A 21,955-nucleotide genomic window follows, 5' to 3' on the forward strand; every position below is an offset into this window, starting at 1 on the left:
CATTTCTATACATCTCCAACAAAGCTCAGCAGCAAAACCTAGAAAGAGAAATCCCACTCAAAATCACCTTAGGCAAAATAAAATACCTAGGAATCTATCTCCCGAGACAAACACAGGAACTATATGAACACAACTACAAATCACTCTCCACACAACTAAAACTAGACTTGAGCAATTGGAAAAACATTAACTGCTCATGGGTAAGACGAGCGAATATAGTAAAAATGACCATCCTACCCAAACTTATCTATTTAGTGCCATACCCATGGAACTTCCAAAAAATGTCTTTACTGATTTAGAAAAAACCATAACAAAGTCCATTTGGAATAACAAATGATCAAGGATATCCAGGGAAATAATGAAAAAAAAATACAAAGGAAAGGGCCTTGCAGTCCCAGATCTCAAACTATATTACAAAGCAGCAGTCATCAAAACAATTTGGTACTGGCTAAACACCAGAAAGGAGGATCAGTGGAATAGACGTGGGGTAAGTGACCTCAACAAGACAATATATGATAAAACCCAAGATCCCAGCTTTTGGGTCAAAAATCCACTATTCAATAAAAACTGCTGGGAAAATTGGAAGACAGTGTAGGAGAGACTAGGTTTGGATCAACACCTCACCCCCTACACCAAGATGAATTCAAAATGGGTGAATGACTTGAACATAAAGAAGGAAACTATAAGTAAATTAGGCAAACACAGAATAGTATACTTGTCAGAACTTTGGGAAGGAAAAGACTTTAAAACCAAGCAAGACATAGAAAGAGTCACAAAATGTAAAATAAATAATTTAGACTACATCAAATTAAAAAGCTTTTGTACAAACAAAACCAATATAACTAAAATCAGAAGGAAAGCAACAAATTGGGAAGCAATCTTCATAAAAACCTCTGACAAAGGTTTAATTACTCAAATTTACAAAGAACTAAATCAACTGTACAAAAAATCAAGTCATTCTCCAATTGATAAATGTGCAAGGGACATGAACATGCAGTTCTCAGCCAAAGAAATCAAAACTATCAATAAGCACATGAAAAAGTGCTCTCCATCTCTTATAATCAGAGAGATGCAAATCAAAACAACTCTGAGGTATCACCTCACACCTAGCAGATTGCTAACATGACAGCTATAGAAAGTAATAAATGCTGGAGGGGATGAGGCAAAGTAGGGACACTAATTCATTGCTGGTGGAGTTGTGAATTGATCCAACCATTCTGGAGGGCAATTTGGAACTATGCCCAAAGGGCGATAAAAGCCTGTCTGCCCTTTCATCCAGCCATAGCACTGCTTTGTTTGTACCCCAAAGAGATAATAGGGAAAAAGACTTGTACAAGAATATTCATAGCTGCTCTCTTTGTGGTGGCCAAAAATTGGAAAATGAGGGGATGACATTCAATTGGGGAATGGCTGAACAAATTGTGGTATATGTTGGTGATGGAATATTATTGTGCTAAAAGGAATAATAAAGTGGAGGAATTCCATGTAGACTGGAATAACCTCCAGGAAGTGATGGAAAGTGAAATGAGCAGAACCAGGAAAACATTGTACACAGAGACTAATATACTGTGGTATAATCGAAGGTAATGGACTTCTCCATTAGGGTCAATGCAATGTCCCAGAACAACTTGAAGGAATCTAAAAAACACTACCCACAAGCAGAGGATAAACTGTGGGAGTAAAAACACCAATGAAAAGCAATTGCTTGACTACAGGGGCTGAAGGGAAATGACTGAGGAGAGACTCTAAATGAACACTCTAGTGCAAATATCAACAACATGGAAATGGAAATGGGTTCAAACCAAGAACACATGTGAAACCCAGTGGAATCACGCATCAGCTATGGGGGGGGGGGAAGAAAATGATCTTTGTCTCTAATGAATAATGCTTGGAAATGATCAAATAAAAATTATTTAAAAAAAGAAAAGGAGAAAGAACCTAATTATCAATAGCTATTATGTAGGCAGATAACCTTGGCTTAAACTTAGAGGACAGGGATGTAAAAACCCCTACTTTAAAAATAGCAAAAAACTACAATAAATGGCCACAAGCTCAAAAAGAGCTTTTTCAAAGAGTTTTTTTTTAAAGAGACCTCCAAAACCAAATGATAGTTATAGAAGAAAATTTTTGGAAACAAATAAGAGCAATGCAAGAAAATTATTAAAGAAAGAACACCCAAATGGAACAAGAAATCCATAAATTCATTAAAGAAAATAATGTTTTAAGAACTAGAATTGGAAAGGGGGAAGCTAACAATTTCCTGAAAGAACAAGAAATGATAAAGTAAACTCAAAAGAAAGAAAAAAATAGTTGAGAATATGAAACATCTCATCACAAAAATAACATGTGTAAGATAGATCAAGTAGAAACAATATAAGAATAGTTAGACCCCTGGAAAGTTATGATTAAAAAAAGAGTGTAAACACCCTATTCTAAGAAATCATCAAGGAAAAACTGCCCAGAAACTACAGAATCAGACAATAGAAACTGAAAGAATTGGCTGATCACCTTCAAAGAGTCCCAAACGTGAAAACACACAGAAACATCATTGCTAAATTCTCTAACTTCCAGGTTATGGAGAAAATACTACAAGCTATGAGAAAACAATTCAAATACTAGTGAAGCTACAGTCAGAATAACACAAGATCTAGTAGCTGCAATATTAAAAGACTGCAATATTAAAAGAATGAAACATTACTTAATAGACCAAAAAAACTTGGCTGGGGGCGCTAGGTAACTCAGTAAATTGATAGGCAGGCCCAGAGACAGGAGATCCTATGTTAAAATGTGGTCTCAGACATTTTCTAGCTGTGTGACCCTGGGCAAGTCACTTAACCCCCATTGCCTAGCCCTTATGATTCTTCTGCCTTGGAACTAGTACCCAGTATTTATTCCAAGATGGAAGGTAAGGGTTTGGAAAAAACAAAACAAAATTGGACTTACAATCAAAACTAATACATGCAGCAAAATTGAGTATAATTATAAAGAGTGAACATATAATGAACTAATTGAGTTTCAACTAGTCCTGGAGAGAAATTTGGAACTCAATAGAAAATTTTATACATAAGAAAAATACAAAGATAATAAAAGACTAAATGTAAGCAATTCAGAAGGAAAACATGTTTGAGTTTTTTGTGGGAAAAACTCATCAATGATACCTGGGAATGGTATCATTGAGTGGGTATTTTGAAGGTGTTTGTATGAATGAAAGCCTTTAGGTTGAGATATATGGAATGGAATGAGCTGAAATGGTAGTAGAATAGATCAGGAGGAGGTGAGGTGGAATGCTTATCTAATATGGAGGAGGAATGAATAGAGGAACTGACACAGAGAAAAGGAGGCCAAGGGTGGAGAGTTGGTAGTCCTGAAACCCTACTCTCATCATACCTGAGATAAGAGAACAGCATACACAATTAGAATGATAAAAATTTAAACAAACAGGGAAACAGGAGAGAAGGGCGATGGACAACATAAAATACCGGAGAATCTACCTGCTAGACAAACCCAGGAACTATATAATCACAAGTACAAAACATTTTTCATGCAAATATAGTCAAATTTAAATAACTGGAAAAATATTAACTTCTTATGGGTAGGCTGGGCCAATATAATAAAAATGATAATTTTTCCTAAATTAATTTGTTCATTCAGTGCCATACCAATAAAAGGATCTAAAAATCATCTCATAGAGCTTAAAAAAAATAAGAATAAATTTCATTTGGAAGAACAAAAGGCTTTCAATATCAAGTGAATTAGTGAAAAAAAATATGAAGGGAAATGACTTAGCGATACTGAATCTCAAAGTAAATTATGAACCAGCAACCAGCAAAACAATATGCTATTGGCTAAGAAATACATTGGAGGACAAATATAATAGACTAGGCACTCAGCATGCAATGGTTAATGACAGGAGTATCCTTGTGTTAAACAAAACCAAAAAACCATACTTCTAGAAGAACTCACTATTTGGCAAATGGGGATATGAATGGTGAATTGGTGAAACTATTAACTGATCCAATCATTTTGCAGAGCAATTTTGAATCATATCCAGAGACTAATAAAACTGTGTATACCCTTAGACCTTGTCATATTATTGCTGGGTCTGTTTCCCAAAATGATCAGAAAAAATATTTTATAGGTTCCAAAATGTTTGGAACAGCTCTCTTTGTGGTGGCAAAGTACTCGAAAATTTATCAATTGGTGAATGGTTAAATAAATTGTGGCAAATGATTGTGATGGGATCATATTGCCCCATAAGAAATGTGGAGCAGGCTATTTTTTAAAAATGGAAATAACCATATGGGATAAGGAATAGTGGAATGAGTAGAACTACGAGAACATTATATACAACTAAAGTTTAATATTTGAAGAATAACTTGTGAACATCACCTCCCAATCTGAAAAATGGAAGCATGAAAGAAAATTTTTATTTATGTTTGTATATGTACATACACACACACACATACATACACACATACACACACACAGACACCTAGAAGAATTCACTATGTGAACTCACTATATGTAGATTTTGGGTTTGATTGTTTGTTTTTGCAGGGTAATGCTTTCTAAAATGTGGAGAGCGGAGGAAGGGTCTGAGATATGCATAAATTCCATTAATAAAAAAAGAAAATTATTGAGAATGATTCTAGTATAACACATATCATTGTCTTTGTATTAAAGTATGCTTAATGGTCCAAATGAAAATTCCAGAATTATGCTAATTAGGGAGCATTTCAGTAATCTGATATTGTAAAAATGGAGATTTGAATCCTAGACTTCAATCCCCAGAAGTCCTTGCTAGCTCCCAGAATTCTCTCTAATCTCCCTGAGTGTGAGATCACAAATTATTATTTAAAGGAGCTCTCCACCTACTGGGCTCTCTTCCTACTTCAGCTTCTGAGCACACGCGGCTCTCTACCTACCAGGCAAGATGTGAGTGGTTGTGAATGGGCTCTCTGGGCCTAGACATGTGCTTTCTTATTTTGTATTTTCTTTATTTCTTAATCTTAAATAAACCTCTAAAAATATAACACTTCTAGCAGAGCAAAACTAATTTTTACATGCCACAGTTTGCCGATTTTAATCTCAACAGTTTGACGTAACCACTTTGGGAAAACAAAATATCTCAGTCTTCTGATTCTTTTCTGATCCTTTTCCCTACTAAGTTCAGCTTTTCATAGCTACTGCCTAGAATTTTTTTTAAGCCACATTTATCTGGCCAAGGTTTTTTACCCTCTCAAAGCTGGTGCTGATCCAGCTCGTTCCAGCCATTAGATAGCTCACCGGCTAATAGCCCAGCCCGGCCCTGCCTGCAGCCATCTGCTCCAGACCTATTTGCTGTTTGACCCAGATCTCGCTCACCTGGTGACCCGCTTGCCCACCCCAGAAAACTCTAGCCTCAGAGCAGACCGCTTCTGAGCCCCAGCAATTGCCATCCCAGGCTGCTGCCTGATTATTTCTGAGCCCCAGACCCAGAAGGCTCATCACCCAGGTTGCTGGTAGCAGACCCAATTTCTTCAGGATCAAAAACCAGCTGGTTACAAACTGGGGTAATTTTTCCCTTAGGCTAAGAATAGCCTCCACGTGGACTGGAGGCAGGGTATCACAGGAGGGGAGAAAGAAAGGGAAAGAAGAAAGAGACTTTTCCAAACAGGAATGTACAAGCAATGGGCTATTTTAAAGGATATCTTTAACTGTTCTGGTAATTTCATTTATTTCACCTGCATGCCAGGGGAAGAATTCACCTCCTTGCAACTTCAACTGTTATGGGGCAGCTGAGTGTCTCAGTGGATTGAGAGCCAGGCCTAGAGACAGGAGGTCCTGGGTTGGAATATGGCCTTAGACACTTGCTGGTGGTGTGGCCCTGGATGGGTCTCTTAAACCCCATTGCTTAACCATGACCAATCTGCCTTCCGACAATAGCCATCTAAATGGATAAAAATCCAAGGAACTTTAAAGAGACTGGAGGTTATATTTTTAAGGCATTTCAGACTCCAATGGTTTATAAAAATCTTTGAATATATTGCATTTTACTGATTGCTTTAAGATTCAACTTTTTGATTTTAAGTTCATATATTACTACATTCAATATTGTTCTGTTCTACTGTTCATTTTAATGTACTGAGTTTTAACTACTGTTAAATTCTGTTGCTTTTCCCCAATAACCATACTGAACAAATATTATTGAATAAGCCCATATAAAAACAGCTTTTCTATTTTGACTTTGTAAATTGTCCCAAAGAGGATAGATGGACTCCATCAGAATATTGCTACAATTATATAACAACCTCTGGAAAATTTAATGTGCTAAATATCTCAATTGATTTTAAGTGTTCTTTAGACATGATTTTTAGAATTTTTTCTTAACAGTCTCTGGTCATTTTTGCCTGCACCTAACACGAGGTGTAAGGCCTATTCTAGTAGCTAAAGTGAAATACAATTCAACCCCCAACTCCCTCATTTCTAAAAATGTGACTGGAAGTTGGGAAGTTAATGTCAGGGCATTTGTACCCCTATAAAGCCTCCACAAAAGGAGCATCTCTCATTCATATCTCTTCAGCTCACTACTTAACTTCCACCAGAATGATATCTAGATTTCTTGATTATGTTCTAAACCCAAAATGAGTTTTGCTTTGTTTAAAATTATGTTTACCAAGGTTGAAAGATTTGCTATGATTGTAAAAAAACTGTGACAAATATCCATCAGTATATAGGCTTTAAAAAATGCCATACAGAAACTTATGTGAAATATGATAGTGTGTTTGTTTGGTATTGTAATTAACTGGGCTTTTGAAAATTTTGGGGCTATTGATACCACATATTTGTACTACTCTTCTTTAAAAATGAAAAAGGTTAACTTCTAAATTCATTAACAGTGGATCACGGCCAGATTTCAAGAGGGAATGGATTTCATTTTTGGTGAGAAAGCCTTGTATTCTATATTTTCTTAGATTTTCATCCAGTAATTTTTTTTATTTGGATTTTTTTGATGTCCTTTTAATTTCTCTTACCAATTGATTCATATACCTCATACCTCAGCCATGCATCCCTAAATGATTCTGTGTTTTTCAATCACCCTTGAGACAGGGAAATGTAAAAATATTATTATTTTAAATTGCAAAGTTTAAATTCCTTTTAAGAAGAATTTTAGGTAAAGAAAGATGCTACCTGTATGAATCCAGAAACTGAACTGTTGGAGAAGACACCACAAAGATGCCTCCAGACCACAAGCTGCACAAGAAGATCAAAATGAACTTTGGGTGTGGTTAATTGAACATTTATTTGTAGCTATACTTTCATGCCAAAGGGGACTGCCCCCTAACTGGCTTTTTGTCAATGCATCCAGCAATTATTGGTTTTATTTGTTGTTGTTTTTTCTCTTATCCTCAAATTATTGTAATCTTTAGGTTGATTATGTTTTCATGATCCATTTGGGGAAAAAAATTTTTTTTCCAAAGAGGATCAAATGGAGGGTGGTAAAAATGGAGATTTGAACCCTAGACTTCAATCCCCAGAAGTCCTTGCTAGCTCCCAGAATTCTCTCTAATCTCCCTGAGTGCAAGATCACAAATTATTATTTAAAGGAGCTCTCCGCCTACTGGGCTCTCTTCCTACTTCAGCTTCTGAGCACATGCGGCTCTCTACCTACCAGGCAAGATGTGAGTGGTTGTGAATGGGCTCTCTGGGCCTAGACACGTGCTTTCTCATTTTGTATTTTCTTTATTTCTTAATCTTAAATAAACCTCTAAAAATATAACACTTCTAGCAAAGCAAAACTAATTTTTACATGCCACAGTTTGCCGATTTTAATCTTAACAATATATTGGACCTATATACATCTTAAGAAAAAAAGAGAGGGAAAAGTATTTTCCCACATGTATTATGTATATATATATATATATATATATATGCATCATGCATATATATATATATATATGCATGATGCATATATGCATATACATTTATGTATATATATATGCATGATGCATATATGCATATACATTTATGTATATATATAGACACGCATGCATGTGTGTATATATGTAAATAAATAGTTTTATACTTTATATTTTTCCTCCTCCCTCTGCTTTCTGCAATCCAGTTACATCGGCCTCCTTGCTGTTATGCATATATGATATGTCATCTGCTGAGTTTGGGTATTTTCACTGACTGTACCCTATTCCTAGACCCCTGGTGAACTAAGGCTTTGCTCACCCAGCATGTGAAGACTGCTTCGGCCAAACAGATGGAAGAAACCAATAAGAAAGTTCAAAGGCTGAGAGGGCGATACAGCAAAACATTGTGGAGTGCTTAGGATGTGTTAGAGCACAAAAGACAACACAGCCATTCAATGCAGCTGAGGAAGTCTCCAGGTGTAACGATTTTTCATGCCACTGGACCCAGGCTTCCAATGCCGAGAGAGTGGGACTGTCTCTGTGCATCGACTTTTCCACTTAAATCTCCTTCACACACAAGTGTTTTTGTGCACACTCATCTACATCACAGATGAAAGCGCACAAAGACAATCGTCATCCTCGGTTACTGAGAGACTACTACTATACCCCATGCCTAGACTCTCTTCCCCCTCATTCCTGACTCATAGCTGCCCTGGTCCTCTACCTTAGAACCTATACTTTCCACAAGAAGCCTATCCCATCCTACTTAATTGTTTAATCTTAACATTTCCTTCTTATATTACTTCCAAATGTTTCTGTATATATGTTGTTGGTACATAGTTGTTGACATGTTATCTCCTCCCAATAGACTGGGAGCTCCACAAGAGACAATTAAAGAAGAAACTCTTTTTGTTCTGTCTTTGCATTCCCTTTGTACTTAGCAGTGACTGGAATATAGTAGCTACTTAAGAAATGTTTGTTTGCTGATTGAAACAGATGATAGCACCATGAGATAATGATGATTGATGCTGATTACTATGGACAGATTATTGTTTTACTGTTTGCAAAGCATTTTGTACATTATCTTATATGATCTTTACAACAACCTTGTGAGGTGACACATCCTCATTATACAGATAAGGAAAGTGAGTCTGAGACAAAATGATTTCCTAGATTCAGAAGTATCTGATGAAGCCTTCAAAACTGAATCTTTCTGACCACAAGTATACTATTTCATACCCTATTCTACATGCCTCAGAACCATAAAACAAGCTATGTAAGTCAGGTAAGTTATCATTTTTCTCATTCTTGTCTTCTTTTTCTATAATGATATTCAGATAAAATGATCTGGATAAATTGTTATGTTGTTACTAATCTTTTATGTTTAATGTTCAATAACTTGCATAGGTGGGTAAATAATAGTTTTATTTTTCCCCCTTTTATCCCCTTAAGAATTTCCTTTGCACACAGGAAGGTTCAATCTGCTAAAGTGCAAATTGGCAATTGAGGAAACATTAAATTGGGGATCAAAGTGTATCTTAATATGTCTTTTCTGTGAATTTACAAGAGCCAAATACAATCGTCTGATTAGTCCAACTTGACAAAAGTCACATAGTTAAAGGAAAGTTAGTGAACACATCCGCTTTTGATATGAGTGCATTCCATTTCCTGTGTGGTATTTTTTGAAACACAACAGAAAGGGTACATTTTAAAAGGCCTGACAAACACTAGATGTCATACCCATTAGTATATGCTGAGTTTTCCAGGCTTAATAAAAGGGAGGATGGAGGAAAGTGGTTTATCCATTTCTCTCCCTGACTCAAGGCCTGGTGTGGAAAAGTGCCATTTTTCCTGAGAAATCCTCTTTCCTAGGAACAAAATGGGTTCTGGGCCTATTTTGAACTGCCTCCTAGGTTTTTGCTTGTTCCATAAAAGCCTCTTGCTAAATTCAAATCAATCCAGAAGTTGCCAAGCAGTGATGGCAAAAGCACTGCCTGTGGCTTTATGATTCCCCAGGGTTTGATTCTGGATGTGGGGAGGTCTGAAGACTGAGCAGAGAAAAAACAATAATAAAACCGTAACACAGCTGAGTTGTGTTGGGCTCTAATTGCTCCAGCATTGAGAGGAGCTGTTCTACTATAGGCCCACATTTCTTTGATATCCAAGTGCACAGGAGAGAACAGCTGGAAACCCCAGTGCGCAGATTACATGTTAGCATGTTTTGCTCCCTTCAAACAAAGAGTTATATTTTATTTTTTTAATAGAAACAGTCCGGATCATTCCTGTCTTGTGCCTCCCTTTCCTCCAACCTCATTTATCTATTTCTTAGATGATGGGACTGCTCAGAAAAGTGCAAACTGCTGACAACAGATCTGCAATGGGCTGTCCATGAAAGGAGCTCAGAAGCTCCTTACACTGCAGCTGTTACCTGAAGATCGGAATAAAATGCTTCATTCCTCTAAAGAAGTTCAATGATGAGCTATAGAGCAGAAACAGTACATTCTATGCCATTGGGAAAAAATGGGGAAGAACCAGATTAATTTGAGGGGTTTTATGGAGGAAGAAGAGAAGGGGGAAGTAGAAGAGGAAGAGGAGGAAGAGGAAGCAAAAGTGTGACAAGAACAAAAATAAGAAATGGCATTGTGTGTGTGTGTGTGTGTGTGTGTGTGTGTGTGTGTGTAGAGGAAAGAAATCCATCTTTCTCCCCACCATCAATAGCTGATGAACTATAACCAAAAGGCACAAATGTACAGAAACCAAGGGAGTGTCAAGTACTTCCCTTGTCTCAGACTACCATTTCTGCTTTCATCTCATCCCTTCCAGCCATCAATCAAAAGAAGCAATTCATGTGGAGAAGTGGCCAGCCATCCACACCAATTGACAAGATGCTTAGCAGCCTGAGTAGCAACAGAGTAGTCAAGCCAGCCTAATTAACTCAGCAAAGTACCCTAAAGGGGGAAAACACACACATACATACACACACACAGTAGGCAGAATGTGGCAGGCAAATCAAATCACCACTATTACCTTGACCATCATTTCCCCTGATTGGAGATAGCACAGAACCCTGAAACCAAAAGCCATTAGGAAAAGCAATGCTTCCAGTCAATGATCTTAGAGAGGAAATTATGGGTTCTGTCTAGGGGACAGGAGATATAGGGGATGCAGCCTGGCAACTGATCCTAAAAGAGTACAATATGTATAGTTTCTAGACATTTAAAAATTAGCACTGTCAATGGTCTAACATCAGCAACTGATATATTATCTGTGTAAACATTAAATAAGAAGCACTAATGTGCTTTGCTGCTATATTCTAAGAACCAAACCATGAGATTTTTTTCATCTGGTGCTGCTGAAAAGTTCCATTTTGTTAGAATATAAGTGCCTTAAGAGCAGGGAATGTCCTTTCTATCTGAATCCCCAGTGCTTAATACTTAACATTTTACTGCGTGCTTTGTACACAGTAAGTGTAATATTCCATTATTAACTACAGCACTTAATAAAGAAGTTAGTACATCGTAAGTGCTTTGTAAATTAATAAATGCTTAGTGAATGAATAATATTCCTGAAAGAGGGTTTGTGGGAAGAGCCCTGAACTAGAAGTAAGGACACCAAACTGCCAGTCTGCATTCAATTCAATTGAATTCAATGAGTATTTATTAAGTGTTTATTATAGATACATGTATAGATATATGTATAGATATATATCTATATCTACATATAGATATATACTATAGATAGTATAGATACATATGGTGTACCTATATATGGTGAAACTGAGATGTCACTCAACCTGAGACCATGTTGTAATTTCTGTTTGAAAGGCAATCACATGATCTAATGTATGTAAAGTGCTAACTGCTACAATGTTAATGTGTTACAATGACAAAAATAACAATACTTTCTGATATATATGTAGCACTTTAAAATTTGCGAAGACCATCATAAATATTTTCTTATTTGAGCTTCCCAATGACACTTTGCAGAGGAGGAAACTGAGATTTAAGGAGATTTAGTGATTTCTCCCTGATCATATAATTATTAAGTGTCAAAAATGGAATTTGAATTCCCATCTAAGTAACTTCAAGTCTGACTTTCCATCCAACATCTGCAGCTCAAAGAACATTTCCTAAACTACAAATATATGTAATACTCCCATAGCATTCACTGGGGATTAAAACATGAAACATTTCACAGCCTAGGCTCTCTCAGAACCTAAGAGCAAACCTACTTGCCCATAGAGCACATTCTTCAGTGCATCATTGGCTCTGTGTGCTCTATTTGCAGCTGATTGATGGTGGTGCTAACTAGAGCTGTGAACAATAGAGTGATTGATACCAGTGAGGTAACAGACCCAGGATATTCTAACCATTTGCCCTTTTTACTGAGGCCACTCTTCTACCCTATCTAACCCCTACCTAGGTTTATCTTTTATTAAAAAGTAGTTATTAATGGAGCAGCTAGGTGGTTCAGTGGATTGAGAGTCAGGCCTAGAGAAGGGAAATCTTGGGTTCAAATCTGGTCTCAGATACTTCCTAACTGTATGACTTGGGGCAAGTTACTTAACCCTAATTGCCTATCCCTTACTCCTTGAACTGATATTAACAGTATTGATTCCAAGATAGAAGGTAAAGGTAAAGAATTTTTTTAGAATTTTTTTAAATTGTTATTAATGGTAAATTCAGGAATTGTTCAGGTAGAGGCTAAATGATATGAAATGACATTGTAAAGTTCATTCATGTTGTTGTATGGGTCAGACTCTAAGGATTCTTCCAATTCAAATCTTATGATTTTGTAAAAAGTAATTCCCTCATGGTAAAATAGAAATGACTTATGGAGCTGGGACTAGAACGGGATCCTTTGACTTCAAATACAGAAATTATTTTTTGTTTTCTTTTTGGTTTTGTTTTGACCACTGTTGTCTCCTTCTATACTATTAGTAGACCATATACTTTTAATTGGATTTTTAATGGCAGTTCTGACTTTTTTAATAAACTTTTTTCCAGTTGTCCTTGTGACCAACATTTCTCACAAAATCTGGTGAGGTTTTTGGAATCAGTTTGGGATCATATAATTATATGAAACTAAGAGGAGAAAGAACACAAAGTACCAGATTCTTTAACATGGTTATATAAACCAGCCACAGGTCACCACAACATGAATTAGAAATGGCTTGAAAACATCTTCCTATCATATATTTGTCATTTATTGAGTCCTGGATTTATTGAGTAGAATTAATCCATTTTGGTTATCTCTACCCTCTTGTCCTGGTCGCATCATATATGTGGCCCTTGGGACTCTGGTCTTCTCAGTCACTAAGACCTTCAAATTTCTGATTAACTGAGATCATCTGTTTATTCTTCAGATGTGCTGCTCAAACCTTTGCCACAGAAACATCTAAACTTATTGTCAACTTAAGTGTAGATTTGGGGGCTCATTTATACATACTTCTGAGTCTCTAATGGAGAGAATGAAAGTAATTTTTTTTAAAGTACTAAAAATGACATCAAAAATACCGATCTTAATTTGAAATGGCATCTACGGCACATACAATTCAAAGAATCATTATAGAATTAATGGTACTCTTGCAGTAGTATATATTAAGTTCAATTTTGAGAAATACATTTGGTGACAGTAGGCCCCTTGGCCTTTCGCAGTAGGAACAGAGCTCCACACAGAGCTTTCTTGTGACTATTGAGCTAGCATGGTGTTTTATAAGTTTGAAGATGTCATCCTGGAAAGATGCAGAAGCACTAAAGCAGTTACAAAGAACTTGAATCAGAGAAAGTGAAACAGAGTTCTTATGGACATCACACTATAAAATTTAAAATTAAATCTCAATAATAAAAATGTTATATTGTAGGGAATTTAATAATGATCATTCAAAATAAAGGAATAAGAGGGATACATAATAAAGACCATGAGCCCATGGCTGTTTAGCCATTTCAAAATTCCCACTCACCACCACCATGCTCCCAACAGGGCCAAAAAGAGGGCAGGACCCTCCGTGTCCCCACCTAACATTACCTGTCTACAGGAAATATGTATGGACAGGAATTCAGTGGGCTCCTGGGAAATATAGTTCTTTTTTAGGGTAACAGATTTTCAATTATACAACATAGTCATAAATATACATCACACAGACTCAGACTACTTACTAGGAATTATCTAGGAAGTTTTAGATTCAGGGTTCGGGGGAGGTGCTGCTTGTTTGGATAGAATTTCCATAGGATGGATTCTTAATCAATCCATATGGCATTATTCAAACCTACTATTAAAGAATATATGTAAACTGTGTTCTCAATATGATACTGTTTTCTAAATTTGATAAAAGATGGGTTCATATTGGAATTCCATCAAGGGAATTTAGTTAATAAAGTCATATAAGGACTTTGGTTAGATGGAAGCTTCTGTCATGATTCAGGTTCATGGCCTTTAATATGACCTAACAGAGAGGCTCTGGTGTATGTCTTAGGTGTGACTCCTTTCTCTTAGAAGCCTAAACATCATTTACCGCACCTCCTCATATATCCCTTGACTTCCAGAAGAATTTATCAAGAAGCTAATAGACTATACTAGGCATAGATGATTCTGGATATACTTTTTGTCCTTTCATAGTTTACATTCTATGATAAGGTCTAAAGATAGGGATTGGAACTGGGATTTCATTGACATGGGAAATTCAAGGGATAGAACTCCCTACAAATTTAAAACAATATTTCACTGAAATTTAAAGTCTTAAAATTGTCTGGAACAATGAGAGATTAAGTGACATGCCCAGGGTTGCACTAAGTATATAGCATTTAGCTTTGCAGCCCATATGCCATAATATTTCTACACTCCAAGAGATAAAGATAAAAATAAGATATATTTAAAGAACAAACAGATGGTAAAATATGAACTGAATTAATATAGAGGTCCTATGACCCCTGATGGCAATGTACCTTTAGGAAAAGTAAACAGCTTAGAAGATACAATCAAAGCTGATGTACTCAATTGACCTTGCAACATAAATTCATGATAGCTAAATCACTGTGATTTTTTTCTTTGTGTAGGTTTAGAATGTTAGTCTTCCACAAAAGGGAACATTTATACCACTAAGGAAATATATTTACAAACCTCAAAATAAAAGATACCTGGGAACAAGGAGTCTATACCAAATGAAAGAAGCAGGGGAACTACTGACTCTGATGTGGAAGTCACCATTTTTAAAGAATAAAAAATGATTCAGTTCATGGAAGCATAAAATATCAAGTGTTGCTATACCAGATCATGAGGGAATCATAACAGGTAATGATGATCCCATCATCTAAGGAAAGGTGCTAAAAGAATGGTCACCAACCTCACTCTGATTTCTGGAGAATCCATGGAGAAGAGAATTATCCCAAGCTCTATAGTAGTAGCATCTTGAGGAGCTACACTATCAAACACTTTTAGGAAAACTACCCAGGCAATGACTGTAAGTGATTAAATATATAGGTTCTATGAAAGGTTGTAGAAAGTGGCGACCTTTATTTCCCTCCAGTTTTACCATTTGTTTTCTATGATATGGAAATAAATCCGTTCATTCTTTGATTCTTTTTACTTTGATGCTTAGAAGGAGAATTGAGACCAACACCCTAGATCAAAGATTCTTATTTGTTCTTGTTTTAACTTTTGAAAACTATATAATTGTATTTTGTAATCTTTTGTATCTTAGTTTATGAACATAAAGACATTATTCTTAAAAGAGATACAAAGTCTACACCAGACTTCCACAGGAGCCCATCATACTCATACACACACACACACACACACACACACACACACACACACACACACACACACACACACACATTCTCTCTTTCTCTTGCCAAATTCTGTCAAATAATATTTCAAAATTATCAGGGTGTGAACAATAAGTCAAAGAAATTAAAATTTCCTCTAAAAATACCCAATTGTTTGAGGTCACGTGAGAGCCTCTGAAAACATATATTATAACTATAAAGATAAGTTAAAAAACAAACACTTAGAAGCAGCTATAAGTCAGTAAATAGACTGCTGCACCTGGAGTCAGGAAGACTTGAGTTCAAATCTACCCTCAGATACTTTCTCACTACATGATCCTGGGAAAGTCACTTAAACTCTAATTGCATGACAGAAAGATTCATTGGATGCACTGAAGAATGAAATGGCAAACCACTCCTAAATCCTTTCTAAGAAAACTCTATGGATAGGTATGATCCATCAAGTCACAAAGAGCTGGACACAACTAAATAAAAGAAACACTGCATACATCATTTTCATATGCTGGCTAGACAATATTTCACATCTTGAGACACCTTCCTTTTTTTTTTAAATGACAATCTTCCATTTCATATCAAGTAAATTTCCCTGCCATACTTACTCAGGCTTTAGGTCTGGGAGAGTCTCTGAGCATAAAGCTCCAAGATAAATGACCTTAAGCTAAGACAGACATGTAGTAAAATAGTAATTCCTTAGCTTGAAGTTAAGGGAATCCTGACTAAACACAAGGTGGAAAGAAGGAAATAGAATTGTTCTATGCCCAGGTATCTAATCCATGTATTATGAAACAACAAATTAAAAACAACCATTAATTTAATAACAATTACACTTATAAGTACTCTACTATGTCAGGTACCACGGTAGGTAGTAAAGATACAAAAATAAATGTGAAAAGATTCGCTACCAAGGCAACATTTAAGATATAAGCTAAAGGTCAGAAGTGAAAACATCTAGTTGACATTGCCAGGATATCAAAATATCTTATCACATTAGAGGCATATCTATTATCCCTTCCTAATTTATAAGAACATATCCATTAATATCAAGCTTTGGTCAGTCTTGGCAGCATTTGTGGAATGTATGCATTCTGCACTAGTGTTCTCAATTTAAGATTTAGAGTAAATTCTGACAGGAAGAACCCTGGCATGGGCACTAGAATTACATATAGAGGAATTTTCATTTTAGGGGAAACTATTAATAGCAGGTTTGGAAAACCAATGTCCATTTAACAATAACCATCTCTATTTGGGGGCATTTCTCTCCCACTGTTAGTTACTTTTCCAACCCACAGGGCAATGGATTTCCACTCTGAAACTCACCTCCAGTCAATATGTGTGTGTGTGTATATATATATACACACACAGTATTCTCTGCATCTCAATAACTTTACACAGGCACAGTGGTTATGCCTTGAGGCTGGGTAGAAATAAATTGACAGTCTGGTTTCCCACTAATTCCATCAGAGAACAATCTTTTGGAATACTAATCAGAATTATCCAGAGGTGAAGAAAGCTTAAGTCAAGAAGCTGAAGGAATCCTGCAATTATTTCATGTCTGGGCCCTGCTGGACCCCTTTAGCCTTGGCAACCCATTAGTACTTCTACCTCTTGCCCTCCAGGATCTCTGGAGGTCTGTTCTTAAAGACCAAACAGGGAGAGAAGAGAGTGTTGCTCATACTTGCTTTAATATAGTGTTTAATGGGAAGAGAGAATGTAAAGTTGAAAGCTGTTAGGAAAAAGCATTAGGATGATGAATGGAAAGGGTAAGGGATCAGGAAGGACCACTGAAGCAGGAAGTGTGAACTTGAGAAAAATGAGAAGGCATTGCTAAAGAGAAAAGATGAGAGACAAAGAAGTTTAAGAATGAGAAAAGATGAAGGCACAAAGGAGGAAAATGAGGAAAAGAATAAGGTTAACCAAAAGCAGGAAGGGAAAAAAAATAGAGTTTAGCCAACATTTCTTTCTTCCTGTAGTTGAAAGAGGAAAACTGATCTATAGAATAAAACCATCATTCATTTCAAGTGATTGGGATGGTGAACAGCATAAAACTTGACAGGTCTGGTCAAGAATGTAAAGAGGTTTCCATTATCAAATCTAAATAAAATTCTCTACCTAGAATTCATAGAATCATGCCTCTCACTAGAGAAGAAACTTTAGAGATCATCTAATTCATATGTGGGTACCACTATGTCTAGTTCAAAACTCAATGCAAATTCTCTCTCTGACTCTTTTTTTTAATCTGTACCTATATATCATAAACATAGATAGATATATACACATATAGAATCACAAGCCATCATTTCTGGAACACACAATTCAGAAAGTCATATGTATGAAAGTATTGATATAGAAAAATTTAAATATATACATTATAAATAATGTTACAATAGTTATATTGTATGTACAAATATAAGTATATAAACACATGTTTATATATATATATATGTAATTTATTAATAATAATAACTCACTTTGATGTGATTGTTTAAGATTTACACTGTTTTCCTTAAAGCAATCTGTGAGGTACATAGAACAAATAGTATCATCTCTTTTTTCTAGAGGAGTCTCAGAGAGGTGAAAATATTTATATATAGTGACACAGAAAATATATGTTAAGATTTGAACTCAAGTCTTATGAGGTCAAAACAAGCACCCCTACCATAGCACCATGTTCTAATCCTCACCTTTTATTCCACCTTATTTCTATTAACCTATAAAAATCTCTTCCCAGTACACTATCTAAGAATGTCTCATTATTTCTAGCAACTGCATTATTGATACTTCTCCATGCCTGCATTCATAAGCATCTTGGATATTTAAAATATATTCTTTAATTAAATCCACTAATCTGGATTCATCACTCTGTTTGAGACTCAGATCTATGACAGAGGTTGGCACTAAATAACAAGTGCCAGGCTGAAGAGTGTGTGAAACTGATCACCTTGATGGGGGAGGGGTCCCAAGGGATTGGAATTTTGAGGAGGAGGAGAAGACTCTGGCTGGTAGAGGAGTTGTTCTCTCAGTCTAGAGAAGCCGAAGACAGAAGGTGGGAAATACTTTCTCCTGAAGGTTACCTACTTTCCCTGTTGGTGACTGGAAATCCTCCCCTCTCCCCCAATATTTCCCAATTGAAGGGACTTTCTGAAGAGAAACCTGAGGAGACTTTACCTTAGCTCCTGTTGCCCAGGGGTGAGTCAACCTGATTTTCTCTCAGGGGGCTTAGGCTACCAAGGCCTGAGTTCTCCCCAAACTCAAGGAGGAAGGGGAAAAGGTTTAGATAGAGATAGGGACCCCTTTTCCCCAACCACTTCCCTTTCCATTCTTTCCATGCTAGTTATTTTTTTTTATTACCTGATTGAGTTGACATTAAAAGTTATCTATTCCCCAAGCTGAGTGTGAATGAACAGATCAAGGAGAGACTCTTTGGTCTCAAGAAGTGGAGGGGGGAGACAAGAGGGACAAGAGTGAATTGGGGAGAGCAGCTTTAGCTAAGGAGGGAAGGAAGAAGGGGGAAATTCTTCAAACCTCCTCTCCTCTCTCTGAGTCATCCCTAAATATCAGTTGTCTCCCCTGAATCCCACTTTGAGAAGGAAGGTCTCCTCTTTTTCCCTCCATACTGAAAGACTAAACCCCTCTAATACAAATTAGCCTCCTCTTATAATACAGATTAAAACACAAAACATGTTGGAGGTACTACTATCCAAAGCTGATCATCATTAAAATAACATTAACAATAGCCAATATTTCTATAGCACTTTATGTCTTGCAAAACACTTTTTAAACATTATCTCATTTGATCTTCACATTAAGCCTGAGAGATAGGTCCTATTATATTCTACATATTTAATCTGGGCTTCTACCAGTAATTTTTGAGAATTACAGAAATCCTCTTTCCATGTAGAGATATAAACATTTTGACCATAATAAGTTCCTTAAAATTTCTCTTTCTCATTTTCCTTTTTGGGCTTCTCTTCTATCTCACATTTGGAATTCAAATTTTTTGTTTAGGTCTGGCTTATTCCTAGGAATGCTTTGGAATCATCTATATTATTGAATGCCCATTTTTTTTAATCCCTGAAATAATACACTCAGTTTTGGTAGATAGGTAACTCTGGGTTTTAAACCTAAATCTGTTGCCTTCCTGAAAATCATATTCAGTGACTTTCAACCCTTTAATGTAAAAGCTGCTAGGTTCTATGTGAACCTGATTGTAGCTCCATGACATTTGAATGGTTTCTTTCTGGCTATTTTAAGTATTTTCTCCTTGGCTTGGTGGCTCTTAAATTTATCTGTTATATTCCTGAAAGTTGTCGTCATTTGAGGATTTCTTTCTGGAGGTGATTTGTGAATTCTTTCAATTTCAATTTTATTTTCTTATTTGAGGATCCCTGGGCAATTGTCATTGATAATTTCTTGGAATATGATATCCAAGGTTTTTTCTTGATCATGGCTTTCAAGTTGTCCAGTAATTCACAAATTGTCTCTCCTAGATATATTTTTCTAGGTCGGTTGTTTTTTCAATAAGATATTTCATGTTTTCATCTGTTTATTCATTCTGTTGATTCTGCTTTATTGTTTCTTGATTTCTCATGAAATCATTAGTTTCTAGATAGTCAATTCTGATTTTCAAGACTTGATTTTCCTCTGTTAGTTTTTGGTTCTCCTTTTTCAACTGGTCTATTTCTTCTTGCATTATTTTCATTTCTCCTTTCATCACTTTCTTTTCTGCTTACATCACTTTCATGTCTTTCCACTTTTCTTCTACCTCTTTAAGTTGGTTTTTGAAGTCTTTTTTTTTAACTCTTTTACAATCTGTGTCAATTCATATTTTTCTTTTGGACTTTGTCTGTTTTCCCTTTGCTTTCAATGTCCCCTTCTGTGTCTCTACCTTGCTCTTTGTCTCCATAAAAATTCTTTAAAGTTAGGTGTATTTTTTTTGTTTTTTGCTCATTTTTCCTATGTAATTACAGGTAGGCTCTGTTTTCTGGGAAGTTGAAGTAGTCTCTTAAACTTTAGTCTATACTTGATGCTATTTTTAGCTTATTTTCTGGGTTTTTACCAGTTTCAGGTCTTGGAGGCTGATGTAATGGTCTAAGGGCTAAGAGCTCTAAGAGCCTCCTCTCTCTGCTGATTCAATTGACCCTTGAGATGCTGATGGCTTAAGGACTGGCCTCAGGCTAGGGCATAAGCTTTTGATCTCACTCAGAACTTGATCAAGTCAGGTGCTAATCAAATTCTAGCCTCAGGATTAGGCTCAATTTTTGGTCTCACTGTGTACTTGATCTAATCAGGCCTCGATTGCCCTGTTCTGGAGCTCCATCCTTACTTCAGGCAACAAGATAGTGCCCGCCAAAGTGTAAACTATGTCCTCAACCCAAGACAGGACTGGGATTCCTGGATTTACTCTGGGCCCACAAGGATCAGCCCATTTCAGTGCAGACTGCTCTGAACTATGACTCCTGACTTCTTTGCAAGTTTGGAATTTCAAGGCAGTGTGGGTTGGCTTGTACCACTCTCTGCCTAAGCAGAATCTCTTAGCTTGAATGTTGGCTTGGGCTTAGGTTCTAAACATGACATCAGATGTTGGGGGTGAGGGCTGCTTTTGGATTGCTTTTCCCTTCTTGTTACAGCCCCTCATTGGCTCTGTTTTCCTTTTACCCCAGTGCCCAAGATGTTTTCTGCCTATGTTTTAGGTTTTTATTTTCTTGAAAGTTGTTTTACTCTGTTTTCATGTTGGTTCTTTCATTCCTATAGTCTTGGTTGGAGAAAATTCTCACAGTGACTTAAGAAGTTTTTGTATGTTGTTCCTCTTGTCTCACCACCACCACTACCACATCATTAGAATATAATTATCATCAGGGGCAGCTGGGTGGCTCAGTCGATAGAGAGCCAAGCCCAGAGATGGGATGTCCTGCATTCAAATCTGGCCTCAGACACTTCCTAGTTGTGTGACCCCGGGCAAGTCACTTGACTCCCATTGCCTCCCATTACCACTCTTCTGCCTTAGAACCAATACATGGCATTGATTCTGAGATGTAAGGTAAGGATTAAAAAAAAAAAGAATGGTGGTATATGTTGGTGATGGAATACTATTGTGCTCAAATGAATAATAAACTGGAGGAATTCCATGTGAACTGGAACTAACTCCAGGAATTGATGCAGAGTGAAAGGAGCAGAACCAAGAGAATATTATACACAGAGACTGACACATTGTGGTACAATCAAATGTAATGGATTTCTCCATTAGTAGAAATGCAGTGATCCTGAACAACT

General features: G+C 36.4%; 1 protein-coding gene across 1 annotated transcript in view; it reads right to left on the minus strand.

Moving 5' to 3' along the window:
- Nucleotides 1-21,955, minus strand: part of AGBL1 (AGBL carboxypeptidase 1) — a 1,041,995-nt gene that overhangs the window by 335,663 nt on the left and 684,377 nt on the right. The gene's annotated exons all lie outside the window — the stretch shown is intronic.

This window comes from Monodelphis domestica, chromosome 1 (genome assembly GCF_027887165.1).
Source record: "Monodelphis domestica isolate mMonDom1 chromosome 1, mMonDom1.pri, whole genome shotgun sequence".
Taxonomy (NCBI): domain Eukaryota; kingdom Metazoa; phylum Chordata; class Mammalia; order Didelphimorphia; family Didelphidae; genus Monodelphis; species Monodelphis domestica.